Consider the following 22,709-nt stretch of genomic DNA (forward strand, 5'->3'; position numbering starts at 1 on the left):
AGACTATTGGCCTGCAGGGTCTCCATTTTTGAAATCCTAGTCCTGAAAGACATTCAGAATATATTGCTGGTACTTTTAGGGTTTACCACACAATTGGTTTCATAAACTGAATACCCATAATGCCCCGAATGTCTGAGGTGGCCACTTACTGTGTACATAGGTTTTCTGTCTCTCATCCCCATATAGCTTATTTCAGAGGATCTGTTTCCAGCAGACACATCTACCTGACAATTGCCTCTCTATGAGAAGGAAAATTAGAAAAAAGCTGTAGCACAAACACAAAAAACATAGACATATGTATATGCTTGCCCAGATAAAACTTACTTATAGATAAAAGGGAGAGTGAGATCATACCCAGAGTCCTAACAGAGAACTCTCCGTGTTAGCCCAGTAGAAGGGTGCTCTTTGTTAAGAAGCTAGAGTGAAAGGCTCTGATCCCTTCGTGGTTGCCATAATTGTGACTTTTCAAAAGGTTCAAGAGACATGGTTTATGGGTAATTTAATCATTTTATTATTAAGGCCAGTAGGTTATTAATAAAAGGATGGTCATTTGGCCATCTCTGTCACACCAAAGGCAGTCATAATGGGCAGAGCTCACAGTTTATATATATCTATATCTGTATATATCTATATCTATATCTATATCTATATACACTCTTCAAAACGGTAAGTGGTCAGTAGGTCTGAGAGTGACCCCTTGCACAGAGAAATCATCTCTACTCAGACCACCCCCAGCTATGTCAGCTCACTCCCAGCCTTGGACTATCTAGACAAAAGGATCTGGCTGTACTCACGTTTGAATAGAACACAATAGGTTTCCGTGCCCTAAATTAAATTTCTTGCAAGGTTGAGTGGAATCTGACCAAGACTCATTTTCAGTAATGTCCTACAAGAAAAGAAGACTTAAAGTTAGGACTTTGGAAGAAGAGGGGGGGAGCTCTGAATCTCCCTAAGATGCTGGTTATTAAAATCTTTTCTCATACCATTATCTGTTATCATTGCTCTGTCTCCTATGGACCTATCACTTCTCTGATTTTCCTCTTACCCCCAACATAACTTTTTTTTAAAATTCCTTAACATTGCCAGGAAAACTAGCATTCCTAGCATTATTGCAGGACTGTGCCTAAGTTTTATATTTGTAATATTATCTACTCTCCATTTCATCTTCTGCTACTTGCCTTTTTAAAAAAATTTTGTTATTCTGAACTTTACAAACACAAACATGAGTATTTCCATATTTTAAAAAAAGAACAGAAATGTGCCATATAAAACTGAATTATATATCTTTTAAAGTTTAAGTTATTTGATTAATTTTCTATACATTCATATTAATCTCTTTAATCAATACAAGAGTGAGAGGCAGTCTGGAAGAGAGTAGATTGCTGTACATAGAGTCAAGGAATCTGAGTTTTCATCCTGCCTCGTATACTTAATAGCTGTATGTTAAATGAGCAAGTCATTTAATTTCTTTGATTCTCAGTTTCCTCATCTGTGAAGTTCAGATAATAATACTTGCAACTGCTTACCTTAAAGGGTTGTTGTAAGGAAAGCACTTTCTAAAACTAAAAGCTCTTATTTAGATAGCTCTTCTTTCTTCATTGGAATTGTTTGCACTTCTCATCAGAATTTTATTCTTGAGAGCATCCCTCCCATTTGAGAGAACTTCCTCTACAGTTTTAGATTTTCAGATCCTGCTCTTCTTCTCTTTAAACTCTGACATCTTTATTCCTCAAAATTATGGGTGTATGTCAAACTATGCTACATTTTCCTCTGCATATCTATACTTATCTGTCAAAGTCTGTTCCTTACAAATTTTTTGCAGTTTTCTAGTTGTTAGTTAGATGCAGATCCACATTAGAAGTTCATTAGTCACATTGTCCATCTTTGTAAGTAAATAGTTTATCAGCTGCTCTGTTCTTCACAGAGAAGGGCATTCTAGTGGATGTCCAGATAATTGCCCTTATCATTTCTGTATCATGCCTCTGTCTATAATTTGTTTCTCAATCTCATCATCCATTTTTATTACAAAGAAGTTTGCAATCTAAGTGGTGAGAAAAGACATTCAAAAAGAACCTGACTGATCACCTTGTCAATACAGTTCCTGGCATTGGTAAGAGATTGGATAACAGGAGTGCTAAAGTGCCATCTAACTCTAAAATTCTTTAGTAATATATTCTATACATTCTATATGCACACATGTAGTAGATACATATGTATGTATGTGTAAATATGTGTATATATATGTGCATGGATGCATGAAAGGAAGTAAGTTCCTCATTGGTAACTGACTAGAACAATGAAACCACAGGGCTGCTTACAGAGAGACAGACGTGCATGTATCTGCCCATCAGGCTTTCTCTGGCAATGCTGATGGGCTCGCTTATTATCTTAGGGAATTGTCCTGAGGCACTAGAAGGTTAACTGGTTTGCCCAGGATGACAACTAGTATATGAAAGGTAGACCTGAATCCAGCTCTCCCTAACTTTGAGGCCTGTTCTTCTCATTCTCTCTCTCTCTCTCTCTTTCTCTCTCTCTCTCTCTCTCTCTCTCTCTCTCTCTCTCTCTCTCTCTCTCTCTCTCTCTCTCTCTCTCTCTCTCTCTCTCTCTCTCTCTCTCTCTCCCCCCCATCTTTCTGTCTCTCTCTCCCTCTTTCTCTGTCTTTTCCTCTCTCTCCCTCTTTCTCTCTCATTCCCTCCCTCTCTCAGACATACACACACACACACACACACACACACACACACACCACATACACACACACTCACACATGCATGTACATGTATAGATACACATTGTTATTGTTGTTCAGTTGTTTTCAGTCATCACTAACTCTCTGTTACCCCATTTGGGGTTTTCTAGGCAAAGATACTGGAGTGGTTTGCCATTTCCTTCTTCAGCTCATTTTACAGATGAGGAAACTAAGGCATACAGGGTTAAGTGACCTGCTCAGAGCCACACAGGTGTTGTCTAGGCTAGATTTGAAATGCAGGCCCAGCATTCTATCCACTGTCCCATCTAACTGCCATATACATATAAGCATACATGTATGCAAATACACATATATTTATTTAGCATGCTATAATGGATAGAGTCAGGAATACCTAAATTCAAGTCCTGACTCTGCCACATAATATTTATGTGAAACTGGTAATAGGGACCAACTTAATGCCAGCCTCCTATTGAGGTTCAATGTTGAGATAAAATGAGGCTCTCACAAATCACTAAACAGTTAACAAAAGGAGGTTTATCTTACGCTAACACATCAAGGATGTGTGATAAAGATACAGTAGCACTTAGCTCCTCTGAATGCACCCCTCTGTTCTTCTCCATATGGAAACTGGTCATCAGGGCAGGATATGGTGAAAGATATGGTGGTTTTTAGAAATCCATCTGCAGGCTGATTCCCTATGGATGAGACTTTTATATGCACTTAGGTGGCCAGAGAGCTATGTCAAGGGGAGTAGAGTCCATTCAAGTTCCAGGTATAGCTTTGTTGCCTTTTAGCAACTAATCCCTATTGAAGGAAATGGAGGAACTCTAGTCCAACCATACACCACCCCCAACGTGGTAAAAACCTAAGGATCTTGCAGAAGACCTTCCATCTTTAATGTTTTCAGGGGCTTTACTGGACAGTCTTCCTGGAATTGGCAATACTAAGAGGAAAAAGAAGAAAGAAAAAAAACACACGCTTCCCTAATAGTCACCAAAAAAGAAGTGGAAAGAGAAAAAAACATGGAGGAAGTAAAAAAACTAGAAATCCTAGGCTAAGTTCTCAGTCTCAGATCTTAGCAACTTAGTCCATGTATTGGATGGTGTCATATCTTTGCAGTGCACAGTGGGACTCCTGATGTAAGGTGGTGATGATGTGCTGACGAGCTAGAGCAGGACCAAGAATATCAGGAACACGGCACAGATGGTGACGCCTCCAGGACAGTCAGATTGTTTCCCTAATGTAAGGTGGTGATGAAAAACAGGAGCAATGACGGATCATGGCCATAGCATAGATAATAACACTTCTGATATAGTCAGTAATTTATTATGCATCAGAGTCATCTGTAGTAAAATGTCCCAGGGTCTAACTTGATACCAAGGTCCTCTCAATATTGCTACCTCCTCAGTGTTCCTTGGCTCACCCACCAAAATATTCTTCTCCCTGAGGGCCACATTAAGGCAATGATACAAAATCTTTGACCTCTTAGAAGCCTATGTGGACAGGCTTCCTCTTCTTCCACGGGGATTCTCCCTCACATACCCCTTCAGGGGACTCAGAATTAAATTTCCTTTCTTCCAAATAAATGTGTGTCCATCATAATTATACAGAGACAATTTCCCTGCCCACATGCTGTTAGAAAGCAAAGTGTTTTCAATAATACCACCCCTTGGTCCCCCAGTCCCTTTCTGGGAAGGAATTGTCCAAACCATCCCAGAGCAATCCTTTGCCTGCTAGTTGAAGAGGATTTGAGCTACTTTTCCAGGATATATGGAACCTACTGAGGGGGCAGTAATCTTTAGATCAGAGCAACTCCTTTACTGAGGAAGAAATACAGAGGGCCAGAAAAGGTCAGTCAAAACCATGTCTAGATACAGTCCATTATCAAGAAATCTTCCATGAGACTGGTTCCAGAAAACCACTAGATCAAGGCCCTTTTCTTCTTAGGGTGAACTTGATTTGTCACAGACATGGCTTCTGAGCAATTTTATAGATTCTCTCCATCCCTGCTGTACCCCACTCTCCAGTTTACCGGGATCTCCTCAGAAGAATAGAATTTTGTTCCTCACTGAATCTGGGCCATTTCCCACCCTAATTCTGTCTCTCCAGCTTGTGTCATGTTAACCTTTTCCACTGCAGCATTCGGATACACATTGGGGCAGATATCACTTGTGTAAAAACATGAACAGAATATTTCCTAAAGAACAATCTCTCTACTCCTTGTCATTCAGTGATAATTAGTATTTTTTTCTGCAGGGATGGGATAATCCTGGCTCTTGGAGAAGTTAAAACTAAGTTTTTATAAGTATATCTATTCTCTGTCAAAAAGAATAGGCCAAGAGCCTGACTGTTGATAGTATTAGCCTAAGATAATAATACAGGCATAATTTCAAAATGCACAGAGAACCATACAAGCATAATTTCTGTCTCCTAGGAGTTTGTTACTAAGGCATGTTGGAAGAATATAAGTATAAAGATATGTTTGATCACAGGATAAAAACAGTATAAATGAACAATTATGAAGTTATATTATAAAGTAAGTACATATGAACAATTGGGAGAGGCGGGGTAACTGTGTAACCAGGGTGGAAACTTACCATATGTTAGGGGAAATACGTCCTACCTCTGGTGAACCAACATAGAAGCCAACAGGACAGTAGTTTTGCTTGCTATTTAATGGATAGGAGAAAGATGGTGAGTGGGTCAAGCTGGAGTAAGGTGGAAGAAGGCCATTCCATGTAGTTTTGATTAGAGAAGATTGGAAATCTTCAATTCATAGTAACAATAAAGAGAATTTTTCCCCTTCTTGGATATACATAGCTACACAAGTCAAGTGGATCTTAGATTATGTTGCTGTAGAGAAGAAGGCTTCTCTCTAAGTATAAGCTACATTTCAGAGACTCTTTGAGATACAAAAATGTTACAAAATAACTTTTAACTTGTTTTGGTCTTGACTTTGTTGTTGTTCTCACTCAGATAAATATCAGAAGTTTCTTTTTCCCCTGCAGAGGGCCCTGTATTGTAAGGGCCTAGAGAGGAGCCAGGACCGCAGGAAATCAGCATGACAGAGTAGACAGGGTGCTAGCAAACACTTTCAAATGGGATACAGCAAAAATCTTTATTTTATTGATACTTCCTTTTCAATTACAAAATTGTCAAACATTCTATAATTTGTGCTGAGCCACAAAGTCATGTACCTGGTTTTTTTTCATATTTAAATGTTTCCTTTGGTTTCTGTTTTTCCATTCCAAATATGCTACAAGAACTACCTGTATTCTTCATATTAGATGTAAAAATATAAGAGTTATTACTGAGTCAAGCAGTTGCTGTCTGTCAAAAATGACTCAATTTTAAGATCTGGTCGTATGCCCAGTTTTGAGCTGTGTCCTAAATCGCATGCCAGGCAATTTATACCAGTGTAACCAATTACCAGTGGATGATCTACAGGGGCCTGCAGAACAACATTTCTTTGCTTTTTATTCAGGTTGCCAGAGAAAAGAAAGTAAATAAAGGAATTATTTTTTTTAAAAGATATGAATGACAGGATTCCAGGACAGCTGGACTTTCCTTAAAGGAACTACATTATGTGTTTTCTTTAGATAGATAGATATAAAAACATTATAGAATAACTTTTAAATTGTTTTGGTCTTGACTGCCATGAGTTCCCTTATAATCTCTTGGCTTTAAAATATTATCTATCCCCACTATCTCTCTTAAGCTCTATTCTCACATTGTTAAGTGCCCGCTAGAAATTCCACTTGGACACCCCATCGGCATCGTATGTAATATATCCAAAACATAGCTAATTATCTTCCTCCAGACCTCCCTATTTCTGTTGAATTTCTACCATCTTTCTAGTCATTCAGGTTTGCAAACGAGGAATCATCCTTGACTTCCCCTCTTCTTTCCCTCTATCTGTATATCCAATTAGTTGATAAGTTTTCTCAATACTAGTCCTATAGCATCTGTGCTCTGTCCTCTGACTTAGCCACTACCAAGTTCAGTCCCTTATCATCTTTTATTGGAACACTTTAATAGCCTCCTAATGTGTCTTCCTTCTTCAGTTCATCTCACATACAGCTATCAAATAATCCATCCAAGACATAGGTCTGACCACATTACTTGCCTACTCAAAAACCTTTAGTGGGTCCTGCTGGCGTAAGGCCCTTAACAATCTAGCACCAACTTGTCTTATGTGACCTAGGCAAGTCATTTCTCTTCTGGGCTCATTTTATCTTTTTTAAACAGTAGAGTTGGACTAGATGACTTCTTTAGTCACTTCCAGCTTGAAAAACAATGAACTAGGAATTAATCTTCCAATACATATGCAGGACATATATGAATACAAATACAGAGTAATTTTTATAGAAACAGAAGAAGACCTAAATAATCCAAAAGCTATTCAGACAAAGCCAAAATGGCTGAGTAACAGGAAGAAATACAGCAAGCCTTCCAACAAAACTCAAAACAGATTTCAAGAACACACTAGACCAAATCCCAATAGAGAAATCCAAAGAAAAATCAGTGAATCATCATAGATCAACCTGAAAAAGAGATCTGTAGAAATCTGAGGATGGGATCTGGTCCAGAGCAGTGCAGGAAGAATCTGGATAAGAGCAGCTCCCCGCAGCATAACAGGGCTCTGTGACCTCATGTGGGAACAGGTGCAACTGGCAGCTTTGATGCTCTCCACCACATTGTAGGTCATAGATCTAGGGGAGGCTGAGGAGAGGACTTGTGCCCAAGGGTAGTTAGTATTCAGGGGTCAGGAGCAGTCACAGGCCCTATAGTCTACTAGGAGAAAACAAGCTCAGAAACTATAGCAGTGAGTCTGAGATCCCAGGAGCAGAGCAAGGTCTCAGCTCCAACTTCTTGCTCATTCTGAAGCCTGGGGAAGAATAACTAGGGAAGATCTCAGACCAAAGGGAAGCTTGCAGTGCATATCTGTGAACCAGCAGAACTTCTCATCTGGCTAATAGTAGCTGAGTCTAGCAGAATTCTACTGTCACTCATATCCAAACTTCAGGTTCTTAAATATAGGTCAGAAACTTGCAGAGCTCAGACCAAGGGGGCAAGAATGAGATTGCCCTCTGTCAGACCACATTGGGAACACCAAAAGCTTGCAGGTTCCCAGCTTCAGATGACCTTAAAATCCTGGAATAACACATTTAATACCCCCAGGAAAGTAGCAACGACAATATCCTAGACCTTCCAGGAACTTCAATCAAGTTCACACAAAACTTAACAGCCACTACTACAAAAGGTCATAGAACTTAGAATGTGATATTCTAGAAGGCAAAATATTTAGGCTTACAACCAAGAAACCAAACTATTTAGACTTACCCAGGAAAACTGAGTATAATCCTACATGGGGGAAATGGATTTTTAATGAAATAAAGGAATTCCGAGAATTACTGGTGAAAAGATCAGAGCTAAGTTCATATATCAGGAGATGATATGTATGCTCCCTCTGAATGTTGTTATCATCAGTGGTCATAGATGGGTTCTGATTAGATAGAAGACATGAGCATGGTTCTGTTATGTCTCAATGATCTAAAAAGAAGAGTGGAAAGAGAAGGGAAGAGGAAATATACTAGGAGAGGAAGAAAAAGGAAAGTTAGAGTACATTATCTCATATAATTGAGGAGATAAAAGTAGACATCTTTATAATCAAGGAAATGGTGTTGTAGCTGAGTTGAAACACTCTCATCTGAACTTGTCAAAGAAGAAAAGAATATACACAAAAAGTTGGATATAGAAATCATTTCAGTTAAAAGGGAAGTAGAAGGGAAAGAGAAGAGGGGAATTTAGAGGGAGAGTTGATGAAGGGAGAAATTAGTCCTAGGCAAAATAAACTCTTAAGGATGTGTAAAAATATAACTCTTTTTGAGATGACCAAGAATGGGAATGGGGGGGAGGTGGGGCAATCAACTGGTTACCAGCTAAACCAATAATGACATACAAGTTTAATCAAATGCTGTTGTGTTGTAAGAAATGATGAAAGGGATGGTTTCAGAGAAACCTGGGAAGACTTGTATGAACTGATGCAGAGTGAAGAGACAGGAGAACAGTTTATATAATGACAACAATATTGTAAAGACAAAGAATAGATCAGCATAATGATCAATCATGATTCCAGAGGACTAACAATGAAGCATGTCACCTACCTCCTAATAGAGAGTAAAAAGACTCACATTGCAGAATGAGATATATTTTTATACACATTTATGTAGATATGTGTCTGTATCCTGTATGGTATGTGTATATGTGTGTGTGTATACATATTATATGTGTGTGTGTGTGTGTGTATATATGTATATACGTATATATGTATATATATGTACACACACATATATATTTGGACATGGCTAATACAGAAATTTATTTTGCTTGGCTGTACATGTTTGTAGCAGAGGTTTGGTTTTGCTTTCATTCTTTGGGGTGGGGTGGCATAAAGGCAGATTTTTGCTAATTGAAAAAAATTATTTTAATTTAAAAAAAACTATTTAAGGCTTTTTCAAGTAATCAAGAGATTCAGCTATAGTAAAAAGTATGCTACTCAAATTAATTCATAGACTTAATGATAAACTAGTCAAATTATTAAGGAGATACTTCATAGGATCAGCTAAAATAATTTTAAAATTCAGATTTATGGAAAAATGTTAAGAATAGAAAGGAAGATAATTGGGAAAAAGTAATCATGAAAGGTATTTGGTGTAACCAGATTTCAAATTATGTTATAGAACAATTAATATCAAAAAGAACCTTGTAACTTGATGTTATCAGTTTTAGTTCAGGCCTGTGTTTTCATTAGTGTGGAAATATCTATTATGGAAATTTCTTCCACCAATGTAGATTAATAAACTGTAATTTATCTTGTTGGAAAATTGCTGAGAGCACTGTGAGAGATTAAATGGTTTGCCTATGGACACACACCGCTCATGTTTCAGAGGCAAGACTTGAACACATAGCTAACTGACAATAAAGCAAGCCTTCTAACCACGACATCTCTGGTATTGGATAAGAAAAGGAGTAAATCTATGGATTAGATAAAACAAGAACTGAAAGCAAAAGCATGTGGCAATGCCAAAATGTCAAAATGGGTACATGCTTTAGATATAAAGAGTGATATAAGCAAATTAGGGGAGCATAGGAAAAAAAAAACCTGTCAGATCTATGGATAAAGGAAAAGTTCATGACCAAACAAGAAATAGAGAGGATCCTGAGCAGTGAAGTGGATAATTTTGATTATGTGAAATTAAAAGTTGTTGCACAAACAAAACCAATGTAGCCAAAGATGGGAAAACTGGAAAAAAAATTTACAGCAAGTTTCTCTGACAAAGGCCTCATTTCTCAAATATATAACTAACTGAGGCAAATATATAAAAATAACAATGCCTTGATTGTTATATGCTCAAAAGATAGGAATAGGCACTTTCCAGAAGAAATCAAAGCTATCAATAGTCATATCAAAAAAAAATCCTCCAAATAACAAATAATTAGCAAAATACAAATTAAAACAACTCTGAGGTACCATCTGATACCTATCAGATTGGCTAACATGATAGAAAAGGTAAATGACAAATGTAGGAATGTGGGGAAAAAAGTATGCTAATAAGCTTTTGGAGTTGCTAATTGGTCCAGCCATTCTGGAGAACAACTTGAAACTATACCCAAAGGGCTATAAAACTTTGACCTAGAAATACCACCACCAGATCTTATCCCAAAGAGATTTAAGAGGAAAAAAAAGGAAAATGTACAAAAATATTAATAACAGGTCTTTTCATGGTGGCAAAGAATTGGAAATTAAGGGGATGCTCATCATTTGGGAAATGGCTGAATAAGTTGTGAAATTCATGACAGAATACCATTGTGCTATAAGAAATTACAAAAGTTATGGTTTCAGAAAAACCTGGGAAGACTTAAATGAACTGATGCAAAGTGAAGTGAGCAGAACCAGAAGTACATAGTACAAAGCATTAAGAGAAAACTATCTTTTCTCTTGAGTTCATGTGATAGGTAATTGCTGATAAACAGTTAATCTCATATAAGCCCAAAGGAAACAAACCTTGTCAAACAAATTTCATAGGTAAACTAAGTCAAGTTATAGATTAAACTACATTGAAAGGATTCACAAATAGACTGAAGAGAAGGATTTCATGTTGCCAAAGAGTCAAGGACAGTTTAAATTATTTCACTGGCTTCTCATCTAAGTAACATTTAAGGCTCTTATAAATTTTCACATCCAATGAGACAGATTTTGGTCAGGTGAAGTTAATATTAACCAAAATTTGCAGGAGGAATGGCCCTGAGTCCAAATAATAAAAAGAAATAAAAATTTACAGCAGTAACACTAGTATTGTAACAGTGGTGAGCTGTGGAAAACTCAGTCAATACAATGATTCATGGCAGTTCCAAAGGATTCATGATGAAAAATGCTATCTACTTCATAATAGAGATCTGATAAACACTGAGTACAGATTGAAGCATTTCTTCCATTGTGTTTCTTTTTCTTGTTTTTTTCTTGCAATATGGTAAATATGGAAATATGTTTTGCATCACTTTAAATGTATAATGGATATCTTATTCACTTGCCTTCCGAATGGATGGGGGAGAGCTGGGAGGGAGAGAATTTGAAACTTAAAATAAAATAAAAATAAGAATGTTAAAGAAATTTTTTTAAGCTTGGGAACAAACACCCCAAAAAAGTTTATGGCAGTGTTGAAGATAGATTTTTGAGAGAAAATAACTATTTTGTCCTATATTTGCAGTTTTTTCTTTTTCTATATGGTGCCTCTTTGATGCCTATTTCATGGGTATCATTTACAGTATCTCAACACTTCCCTTCCCCCTAATCAACTTTTAGACTACAAAAGAAAATTCTGAGGACTTGTATAGTTCAGGAAGTTGTCCCCTTCTTTTTATCCAGTTTAATAAAGTACTCAGTAAGCCCTTAACAAATGTTTGTTAACTTGACTGATAAAGAAGGTTCTATTTTCTTTGGTTTAATATAATTAACTATGCTAACAAAGATACTTCTTTTCCTTTGAAACAATTTGAGCATTCTCTTTTTGTTTTTACTAAGTTCCTTAATTTGCCCACATTCCCTAACAGATCTTAAGTAAACTGCTTTGTAAGAAACACATCTTTCCTTTTGTTAATCTGTCTGCATCACTGTCCTTCTGGAAGAAAGAACATACATACATACATATACACACACATACAATATATATGTGCATACATATATATTTTATATTTTCTATGTACTTATGTGTGTATAGGTATGTACGTAGATACATATGGTATATATGCATATTTATGTATATGTATATGCATCTATATGACATATCTATATCATCTGCAGAATTGTGGCACCTAAATGTCAGTCATCTACTGATAGTATGTGTCACACTCTTGAGTGAATAAGCTATAATTTACCTCTCTTTAGCCCGTGCTGGCTTATTTGGCCAGTGGCTTACAAGGACTCCTAAAACTTTCCACAACTGTTTTGGTAACCAGGAAAAAACCACTGGCTTAGATTCTCTCATCATCTCATCTCTAAGGACTTTCCAGTGCACCTTTGAAGGTAGATTCACCAATTTGGGGACTTCTAGAGAAGAGGAAAAGGGAGAGCTGATAAAGGTGTAATCCAACACTTGTGCTCCAAATTGAGAAAACTGAAGAGACAATTTAGTGTTTTGTGGTTCTGTGGTGTCTTTTCTTTCTTCTCTCTTGCACCTGAGAAGACTTCATGTTTTAGTAGGAGAACTTCCTCTACTTTTGGGTGATTAACTGGGGAAGGACTAGGATTTTTCTGAACCTGGTGACCGTTTACCTTGTTTTCTTCAGGCAAACAAGTGAGAGATGTGTTAGTCTGATTGTTTGTCATTTATGACTAATCTACTATCTTGACCACACTTCTTGTATAAATTGACAGGTAAATTTAGGGCAGAAGGCCCAGAGTAGAGATGGGTAGGGAGGGAAGTTGGTGAGTCCCAGATGTGACATGACTCTCAAATAGTCAGGAGGGTGTCCCCCTCACTAATGATATAAAGCAAGTATAAGATTCAAGAAGAGTCCGTCTTCATTATGGTCAGTCTGTTCCAGACTGTGATATACCTAAGAAGTATGTTCTCTCAGACATGTTTTGTCTAATTAAGCAAAAAAAAAAAATCCCAGAAGGGCTGGGGGTGGGGGTGGGGGTGGGGGTGGGTGTGTGTATGTGTCTAAGTCTGTACTTGTTGAGCTCTGTCAACCTAAATACCCACAAGGTGATGCTTTTGATCGTGAAGCTTTACAAATTCTAAAGCATAGAATAGAGGTTCAATTTCTAAACTGGACTGAGTTATTAGTTTATTTGAGCAAGCCGGAAGTACATGTATTTTGCATCAAACAAAGTGTAAAAGAAATTAATGAAAAATCCTCTCTCAGAAATCTTCTCACTGATGACTTTTCAACTAGCAGGATGAGAGAAGAAAAAGAAATATAACAAATACAGGTCAAAATGGAGTCATGTTCTCCCAAAAATCCACTTTCAACAACAATCTAGCATTTGATAAATACAAGAGCAAAAGTACTCTTGGGAAGCTCTTCATTATATAATAATTGTATAATTATTCTTGAAAAACCTGAAAGGTAATTTGGCAAAAATTAAATTTAGAACAGCATTTTATACCACACTTTTTTAGTACTTCAGTTGATCTATTGTGTCATTGGCCAGGATATACCCTTCCAACAGTAGAGATTACAACCCATCTACATGCTTTCTTGTGCTGGGTAACTCATGTCCTCCTAAAAATCATCCCAAGAAGTCCACCTACTATGTTGTGGGCCCTTCTTTAGTTAAGAATCACATGGATACCAAAGGAGCATGATGGCTGACCATCTGTTAACTCTATCTTGAAACACGGCTCTACCTCCTTTTCTTGAGATACTCTCTTTGATAGCATCTTTTATACTGCTTCACCTACACAATTCTTTATAATATGATACAGTCTATTCTGATGCCTACCATATGTCTGTCCATTACTCTTTGCTCATAACTTTAATTCTTCAGAAACGATGGTATTATTCTGAGCTTCACAGACATATAATATACAATAACAACAACAAAAAGTTGTTTGTGAAAACATATAACTTTGAAAATTGAAAGAACTGGGGCAGGTAGGTGGTACAATGGATAGATCACCAGCCCTGAAGTCAGGAGGACCTGAGTTCAAATCCAGCCTCAGACCAAACACTTTGACACTTACTAGCTGTGTGACCCTGGGCAAGTCACTTAACCCCAGTTGCCTAAAAATAAGAAAAAGAAAGTTGAAAGAACTATAATCAATACAGTGACCATCCATGATTCCAGAGGACTAATGATGAAACATAGTATCTGTTACAGAGATATAACTGAATTAGGGTATAACATGAAATATGCACATATACATGTATAAGTGGACATATGTGTACATATGTATATATACATATTATAAAGCCATTGAGGGAGTGTGTTTAGCTTGACTATTTGTTATAAGAAATTTGTTGGGGTTTTTTTAATGGGTTGAAAGGCAGAAAAAATAGATTTCTGTTTGGTTTTTTCATAGGGAGAGTGTGTTATAGATGTGGAATGTTGCATGAACTTTCAGGAGAAATCATAGTATTATTAGTTTTACTTAATTATTTTACTTTGTTACAAGAGACCCCTCACAAAGTAGGACTAATCTGGTAACAAAGTGGGAGTAATTTGTATGTTTATAATGCAAAAACAAAACATAATAAAACTGTTTTTAAAAATTGGCCTTTGATTCTTGGAGAAGCTTAATCTGCACCTCTCCCTCCTATCCCATTATAAACCCTATTCATTGTCATCTGCAGTGTCTGTCACACACACACACACACACACACACACACTGTTCAGCAGTTCAATAGGCTGTCCATCTAACTATATATTATAGACTAGACAACAGGAATTTTATTTCCATTTGATTTGTCCTTTGTAGATAGTCACAACAAAATCTTTTGAGTGATTTTTTTTATCTCATTTAATAGCTTCTGCAGTTTTCTAAGTCTTAATCAAATTGAGACAGTTTAACTTTTTATGTTTAGTTTGTTAATCCATAAAAAGGAGCATCTCGTTGACCTCACCATCTGTTAGCAATCCATCTTCTATTAAGAGTCTATACTGGGCATCCTCCATAATGGTGGCAAACTGAGTTATGCTGTGTTGAGAGTGACCATTTTCTATTTTATTCCTTGCTTCTTTTCGTCCTTCTCACCAACTGCTTTGCCACCTCAGCCCTGAGCCTGGTGACTGCCTGCCCAGAATACTATTTCAAAAGGGAGCCGATCAGTGCTCACTCTTATTAGTGCTAACTCCACTTTGCTCCTGACTCCATTCTCTGATCTTTTTTCCTCAGTATCTTGCCCCGAAGCAAGTACCCTTTAGCCACTTTACAACTCCAGTTTTATTTTATCTTCCCATCAGCATGGGACTGTCTTGCTCACTTTTATATGAACCTGTGACTCCAAGAAGCTATAGCATGTGTAGCAGCCACATTCCAGTAAAACCAGCTCAGCAAAAGGATAAACCAGGTTGAGGGTAACCTACAGATCTTAAACCTATCAGTGAGTTAATGGGATGTCTGCTCCAAGCATACGAAGACATTCCCCAGCAGAATGGGCAGATGAGAACAATTTGTGCCAATGTCCTTAGCAGCTAAACCAGGCACTGTAGAACACTTAGAGCTTGGTCGGGCATTAAAGATGCATCGTCCGAGGCCATCACCAGGCATCTTGACTTTTGTTTTGCCACCAGACTCTAATGACTCTGGAAGATAGAGTGAGGCCGATGACTTTGTGCAACTCTGGCTTACTGAAATCCAATTCACGTGCAAGTCACACCATGATGACATTGGTCCTCTTCAAAAACACAGGACCACCGCCACAACAACATCCACATGTGTGCTCAGCACTGAACACAAAGCCTAGCTCATAGTAAGCGCTTAATAAACATTTAATCTCTCTATCCTTGTTCATGATAATCAAAAACTTATCAATAATCATTATTGTTGCATGTTTCAAGAAATCTTTTATGATTGTAACATATGGGTGTTAGGCACCTTATTGAAGGAGAGCATTTTAAGTCTGCATGTTCTATCAAAATAATTGTTTTGAATATTTTGCAAACAGTAAATTCAGTTGGATCTTGTATTCTCCACATCCTTCAGCTAATTGTGATCTCCTACAGAATATCATTTATGAAAGTCTGCCTGTTCCTTTCTCATACTCTCTTTGAGATAATCCATGGTTATATGAAGATTTTTTTAGTACAAAATCAGAATTTGAGAATTGTTAAGGAACCCAAGAACCATTTAATCCAACTCCAGAATGAAAAAAAAATCACTAATGACATACCCAATAAGTAGACAATCCACCCTCATTTTGGAAACCTCTAAGGAAAAGGAACTTACTGCTTTTCAAGCTTGCCCATTAGCTTCTTTTCAATTTCTATCCATTATTCTAACCCGTGAGGCCAAACAGACCAAAATGTGCCAGACCCCTTGACGTGCCAGAAGCCAGCTATCATTTTCTTTCTCCACACGCCAACCTTCTCTCCTCCTCGCTAATCATCATACCCAATTCCTTCAACTATCCACATATGACATTGGCTCAAAGATTTCTATGATCACTGGGCCATTCGTTTCATGGGGCTGGCTATCATGTTGCCTTGCTGATTTATTAAGCTTGAAAAGTCCACTAAAACCCCAAAGTCGTTTCAAAGTAATTGCTGTTTAATTGTATTTCCCCCATTGTGTACAGGTCTCTTCTGCGTATGCCTGTCAGCCCACCTACTCTCCATTTTTTTTTAATGCTCTTTATTCTTCCTCATACATGACATTCAGGATTGTGATGTGAGTTCACGATGTGTTAACACCAGTATTATTGATGGAGAAAATGGCTTGTTATTGAAATCTTTTCCATTTTTTTCATCCTTCTAGTTTCATTTTTCAAATGTTCTTGTGATGATATGACTATGATTATCCTACAATTAATGGATTAATTGATTTAGCTTAAGCTCTACCTATATTTTTATTCCTTTTCCCTCTTCCCTGCCTCTTGGTTTACCAGGTAACACTCCTCATTCTCTTCCATTCCTTCCTCCAGAAGATTTATACAGATGATTTACTATTCTAAATTTATGTTATGTTGCTCTTGTCTCCCCTTTCTCTGTCTGGCAAGGAGTTTAAGAGTTTGATGGCTGAGGCAATTTCTAGATTCTTTTGATCTCCTTATTATGGTAATTAATTTCTATGGTTGAACTTCCTTAAATAGTGATAATCCAGGTCAAATCTTTTTATCTATTTTTCATTTCTCAGTGTCAGTAGCTTATTTAAATAAATTAGGCGGGAGTTGCTTTAACTGCCTGCCACATTATCTCATTTTTGTTCTTCTAATTTTGTATTGATTTTGATTCCTGCTCTAATAAGTCAAAAGTCTGTATACAAATAGCGGATTCAGAAATGTAACTCCAACATCAGTAAATTTAGAGTTTCTGATATTATTTAGTATTCACTACACTGATACTTCTCATTTTATTCCTAAAGAAAATATTCCCCCCCCCACTTTTCTCTCTCCCCCGTGTGTGTGTGTGTGTGTGTGTGGTGCTTAGGATCCCTTTAGTGGAGAGACTCCCACCCTCTTGTGTTCTGGGAGCAACCTGAGTCAGGTCAATCCCTTAGTAATTTAGATTTGATACTGAAAAAAAAAATGAGACATATGTAGGTCATTCAACAGTTAACAAAAGGAGATTTACTTACCCCTTATCCTTTGGAAGAGGATAATAATTGAAAGGCATTGAAAACTGTTTGAGTTTATTCAAGTCAGTGAAGCTCCCATTGTGGTCTAACAGCCAAGTATTTGAGAGCCCCTCTAGTTCCTGATGACTACTTTTTTATCCACATGATGAGGAATTTATCTCAACATTCTAAGCTCTTAGTCTCCCAAGCTAACCTAGTCTCAAGAATGGTATAAATACCTTTTAAGGAAAAAGCCAGACTACCTTTCATGAAGAGAAGGGTTAGGATATCGCTCTTACCACACCCTTGATCACCTTCTCCTATGAGAAGCATGTAGTTAAGGAAAAAGCACTACTTAGTGCCTCTCACTCACTAGTCATGTTAAGACAACCCCAGTTACTGTAGACAGAGGTTCTTTTGATCACTCTTGCTCCTTTTAAGTGAGGTATCTGAGTAGTCTCAGAAGGCATAATATTTTTTATTTTTCACTGTCTTCTCTTTTGCTTACCACTGTAGTGAAGGTACCAAAAATTAAAGAATAAGTTGATTTATTTTGAAAGATTTTATCAATTTCTTCACAGAATTTCTCTATATCCTCAAGTTTTGCAGCAGATGTTATCATGTATCCTTTACTTCTAGATAAGAAATCTTCACGATGGTCTTTTTTCAAATGCTTATCACAAAGTACTGTAATATGACATGAGCTGATATTTCTTGTTTAGGTACAAACAAAACAAAACTAGTTCCACTGACTCTTTTATTTGCCTCTCCAAAGAGAACCTTCTATTTAACTACAACTTCCTCTATAAAAATTTTGTTTTATTTTCAGTTCCAACTTCTCTTCTTGCAATCTCCCCCACCCAACTCAGCAATTGAGAAGGCAAGAAAAACAAAACTCTTTACAAATAAGCATAGTCAAAGCAAAACAAATTGCTGGGTTAGATATGTCAAAAAAAAAAAAAGGAAATACTCTTCAGTATGCACTCTGAATCCATCAATTCTTTATCAGGAGGTAGATAACATGTTTCATCATTAGTCCTTTAGATTTGTGTTTGACCAGAGTTACTAAGTCTTTCAAACTTAAACTTTTAAATATTGTTATTGTATAAATTGTTCTCCTGTTTTTGCTTATTTCACTTTGCATCAGTTCATACAGACCTTCCCAGGTTTAAATAGAAATTAATTAATATATTCCCTTCATCATTTCTTACAGCCCAATAGTAGTATTCTATCTACTTTATATAACCATAAGCCATTCCCTAATTGATGAACATGCCCTCAGTTTCCAATTCTTTGCTACCACAAAAAGTAGCTACACTTTCCTTATAAATAAAGATTCAGTTTAATTTATAAGGACATTTTTACATGATTCAATTCTTCCAGTATCATAGTAACTTGGAAATAGAAATCTCACATTCAGAATACCAATTTTTGAATTAATGTTTATAGCCTAAAAACTGGTTCTTAAAACACTCTGTCACCTTTCTACAACTACCACTGTCACTGTAAAACTGGAAGGATGCTGCAAAGGGTTGAAGTTAATTTTAAATTTTATTTAAAATTTAGGTTCCTTTAAAATTTTTTTTCATCATTTTGTGGCCAGCCTGTTGTTGGTGAGCCTCTTTGTATTTAGGTAGGCTGATCATTAAATCTCAGGTATCATCTATTGCCAGAAGCATACATTATGCCACATGTATTCCAAATATATAAACTATCAAAATATAAAAAGTCACAGCATAAAAAATTTAATAGAGAAAAATTATATCTTTTACAACTATAAGTAAAGGAAGAATTCATAACCAGACTGGATGGAGAGATTAAAAAGACAAGATACAGAATTTTCATTATAAAAATTTTAAAACTCTGCACAAACTCAATGCAACTAGAATTAAACTAGAAGAGTCAGGAAGAATATTCTGTGCCACATCTGGTAAAAGCTTAATCCGCAAAATCTTTTGACATAAATTTAAGAGCTGTTCTCCAATAGAAATGTGAACAAAAGGTACAAACAAACCCTTGTTCAAAAAAATGTGCACTATCAATAACTGCCTGAAAAAATTATTCAAAAATCACTAATAATCAGAGAAATGCAAATTAATACAATTTTGAAATATTATCACATACCCATAAAATTGACAAAAATGAGGGGAAATGTGAAAATCTAATATTCAAGGAACTATGGAAAGAAAGATATGCTAATTTACTGGCAGCAGAGCTTTGTTGATCCAGTCATTCAAAAAAACAAGTTGGAATTATGCACGATAAATTTAAAAATTGTTCATATATTTTAACCCAGGAATTTCATTGCTGGCCCCAGGAGATTAAGAAAAATAGAGATTTATCTGTACAATGTTCAAATGAGAATTGCTTATGATTTTTAAAGTTAGAAGCAAATTATGTGCTTAATGAGTAAGGAATGATTGAGAAAACCCTAGCATATAAAAGCGATAGATAGTATTATATTGTAAGAATTGATAAATGTGAATAGGAAGACATCAGATTATAGATCTGATGGTTACCTACAGGAAGAAACTGGTTGTTGGAGTAGAAATGACAGAGAAAGCCAGGTATTAGCTAACATACATTCTTGGAAGAACAGATTTTGTGGGATTCAAGAGAAAGATAGTAGGAGCTCATGGATTAAAATTCTGCATTGTATGTCAGCCAGTGAAGAATGGGAAGTTCTCAAGAATGAAATACTACATATACAAAGATGAGGAAAAGAGGGAGTTGTTCAAAGAGATCTACATGGAAAGATGCAGAGAGAACTCACCATTCAAGTTAGATTTTTAAAAGACACCTACAAAAAATGCAAGAAAGGCCAATTAAAAGAAAAGGAATATAAAAAGGTGGTGTGTTACCCTAGGAACATTATGATGAGTGCTAAAAGCTGAAAATGACATGAGGCAGGTAAGAAAAGCTAATGTCAATAAAAAGGGCCTCAAAATCTGTATTGAGGAAAATGATATCAAAGAAAGGTGCTCCTTGGGGTTCCAAGCATAACTGACTTCAGATAGAAGGCAAAGTTGCTTAATTCTTTTGTGTTTGCTTTCTCTGCTAAAGATAATGAATGACATTTGGACTGAAAAGTCCAAAGTGACAAAAGAGTGAGCTAATAAGTAAGACGAGTAGAGAGATGGAGAAAGTAACTAGCTACCCTTGATGAATCTACATCTTTGGCCCATATGAACAACTTAGCAGATAAGATTACTGATCAAGTCCATGATCTTTGAAAAATCATGGACAATAGGAAAAATGCTCTAGGATTAGCAGGAAAAAAAAGTGGCTAAATTTTCAGAACAAAGGAAGAGAATAGAATCTGCAAACTATAGTCCAGTGAGCTTGACATCAATTCCTACAAATCCTACACAGTATTATTAAAGAACTAGTCCTTTAACTAGTTCCATAACTCTTCAGAGAACACCAGCAATTATTAAAGGATCGTGTCAAGAATCTCTTTCAGACCCCATGACATACTTTGTCAGGGCTGAGTGACTTGAATCATTTCAAGTTAGACATATCAATTCTTGAGTTTGGGTTTCAGGTCTCTCTTCACATTTGTTTTCAAATATGAACTCTTTATTTTTTGTTTCTTCTAAAAGAATTCAATTTATTGAAGTTAGGGACTGGTTTTTTTTTTCTTTATATCCCCTAAACTTAGTACATTGCCTGTCTATATAGCAGTCATTTAATAAATATCCATTGGTTAATTGATTAATTGAGACATCCTCTCTAGCCTGAGGAGCATCCTGCTTAACAGAGAAGACAGAAGCAAAATTTAGAACTCAAAATCTTATAAAAGCAAGTGTTGAAAACTAAAAATAAATAAATAGTTTTAAGAGACACACCCTGCATACTCCACTGTCATTTCAGTCTAATAAATTTCTACCCGTTCTTCAAAACATCTAGTTCAAATGTCATATTTCCCATGAAACTTTACATGTAATACCAGGTTCTGTATTATATTCACTCACTGAATACAACAGAATCTCAGAAATTATTTCTGAATTAATTAACATTTGACAAAGGCTTGAATTTTAAAAAAGGATGAGCGCTTATTCAAGTGTTTGTGCAACATGTCCAAGAGCACACAAGAATGAAGTAGGTGAAAAATTGGCGAAAGATAAAATTCACTGAGTTATTATCAATAAATCATTATATTCCCAGCACAAAATAGTATATTTTCATTATGATAGGAAACTAGAGCACAATTTAGAAATAAGCTGGATATGAGTAGACATTTACCAGTGCCTTATATGGTAAGACGGAATTCAAAGCAACAGTAGTAAATTGGAAAATTGGTAAGAAAAATGTGTAAGTACACATAAAGAAGAAATTCATCCCTTATAGCTTTATCTGTAAAATTCAAATAATGACACAATTCCCCTTCATTAGCGCTTGTAAGGAAGAAATTCAGGAAGTTATAAAAGCACATTGAATATTTAGGGAAAATGCAAATTAATTTGTTGAGAGGGATATATAACTTTCATATTATATTTGGCAAAACAATATGGAACCTGTGTCTTTAATCTTCTGTTGTAATGGTTAGATATCATAGTTGATTTCATCTGTCACTGTAAGGCCCTTTTATCCTTAAAAGTTAACCTATGAATGAGAAAACTCTAAAAGGGTATTACAGTTATATAAGTAGCAACTAACAACATAGTTCTAAGTAAACAATATAGCTTTCATTCATTCAATAAATATTTATTGACTGCTTACAATTTTACAAAGCAAAGCACTGTTTTAAACTTTGGGGGAGATAGCTTATTCAACCCTGGCATCAATGTATGTAAGCTGGATTGGAGAAAGGGTAGAGAAAGCTTTAGAAATAACCGAGGTAAAAGGAAATGGATGACTGAGTAAGGACTGTGGTAGTGGGAAAGACAAGAAGGAAGTAGATTTAAGAATTACGTTTTGATGATAAAATAAGAAGCAGCACAATTCTAGAATACATAAATAACAGCACATAGGAATTAGAAAACAATCTTCCTTTCATACTTTATACTAATAAGGTTTTAACTAGAGTACCATGTCCAACTCTGAGCACTACAACCGAAAGAAGGTATTGTAAAACTTGGAAAATGTTCTGGAAAGATCACTAAAAATCAGAAAGTACATCTGAACAAGGACCTATTCACTCCAATGAAGAGAAAAGAAGGCCAGCAGTGATATTCTAATGATCTTCAAAGCTTTCACAAAAAGGATAATTTCCCACT

At 36.1% G+C, this 22,709-nt stretch overlaps 1 protein-coding gene across 18 annotated transcripts in view; it reads left to right on the forward strand.

Annotated features, from left to right (window-relative positions):
• GPHN (gephyrin) overlaps positions 1–22,709 on the forward strand; it is a 789,636-nt gene that overhangs the window by 452,289 nt on the left and 314,638 nt on the right. The window lies entirely within an intron of this gene.

The sequence above is a fragment of the Phascolarctos cinereus genome, unplaced genomic scaffold (assembly GCF_003287225.1).
Source record: "Phascolarctos cinereus isolate Bilbo 61053 unplaced genomic scaffold, phaCin_HiC Scaffold_3;HRSCAF=262, whole genome shotgun sequence".
Lineage (NCBI taxonomy): Eukaryota > Metazoa > Chordata > Mammalia > Diprotodontia > Phascolarctidae > Phascolarctos > Phascolarctos cinereus.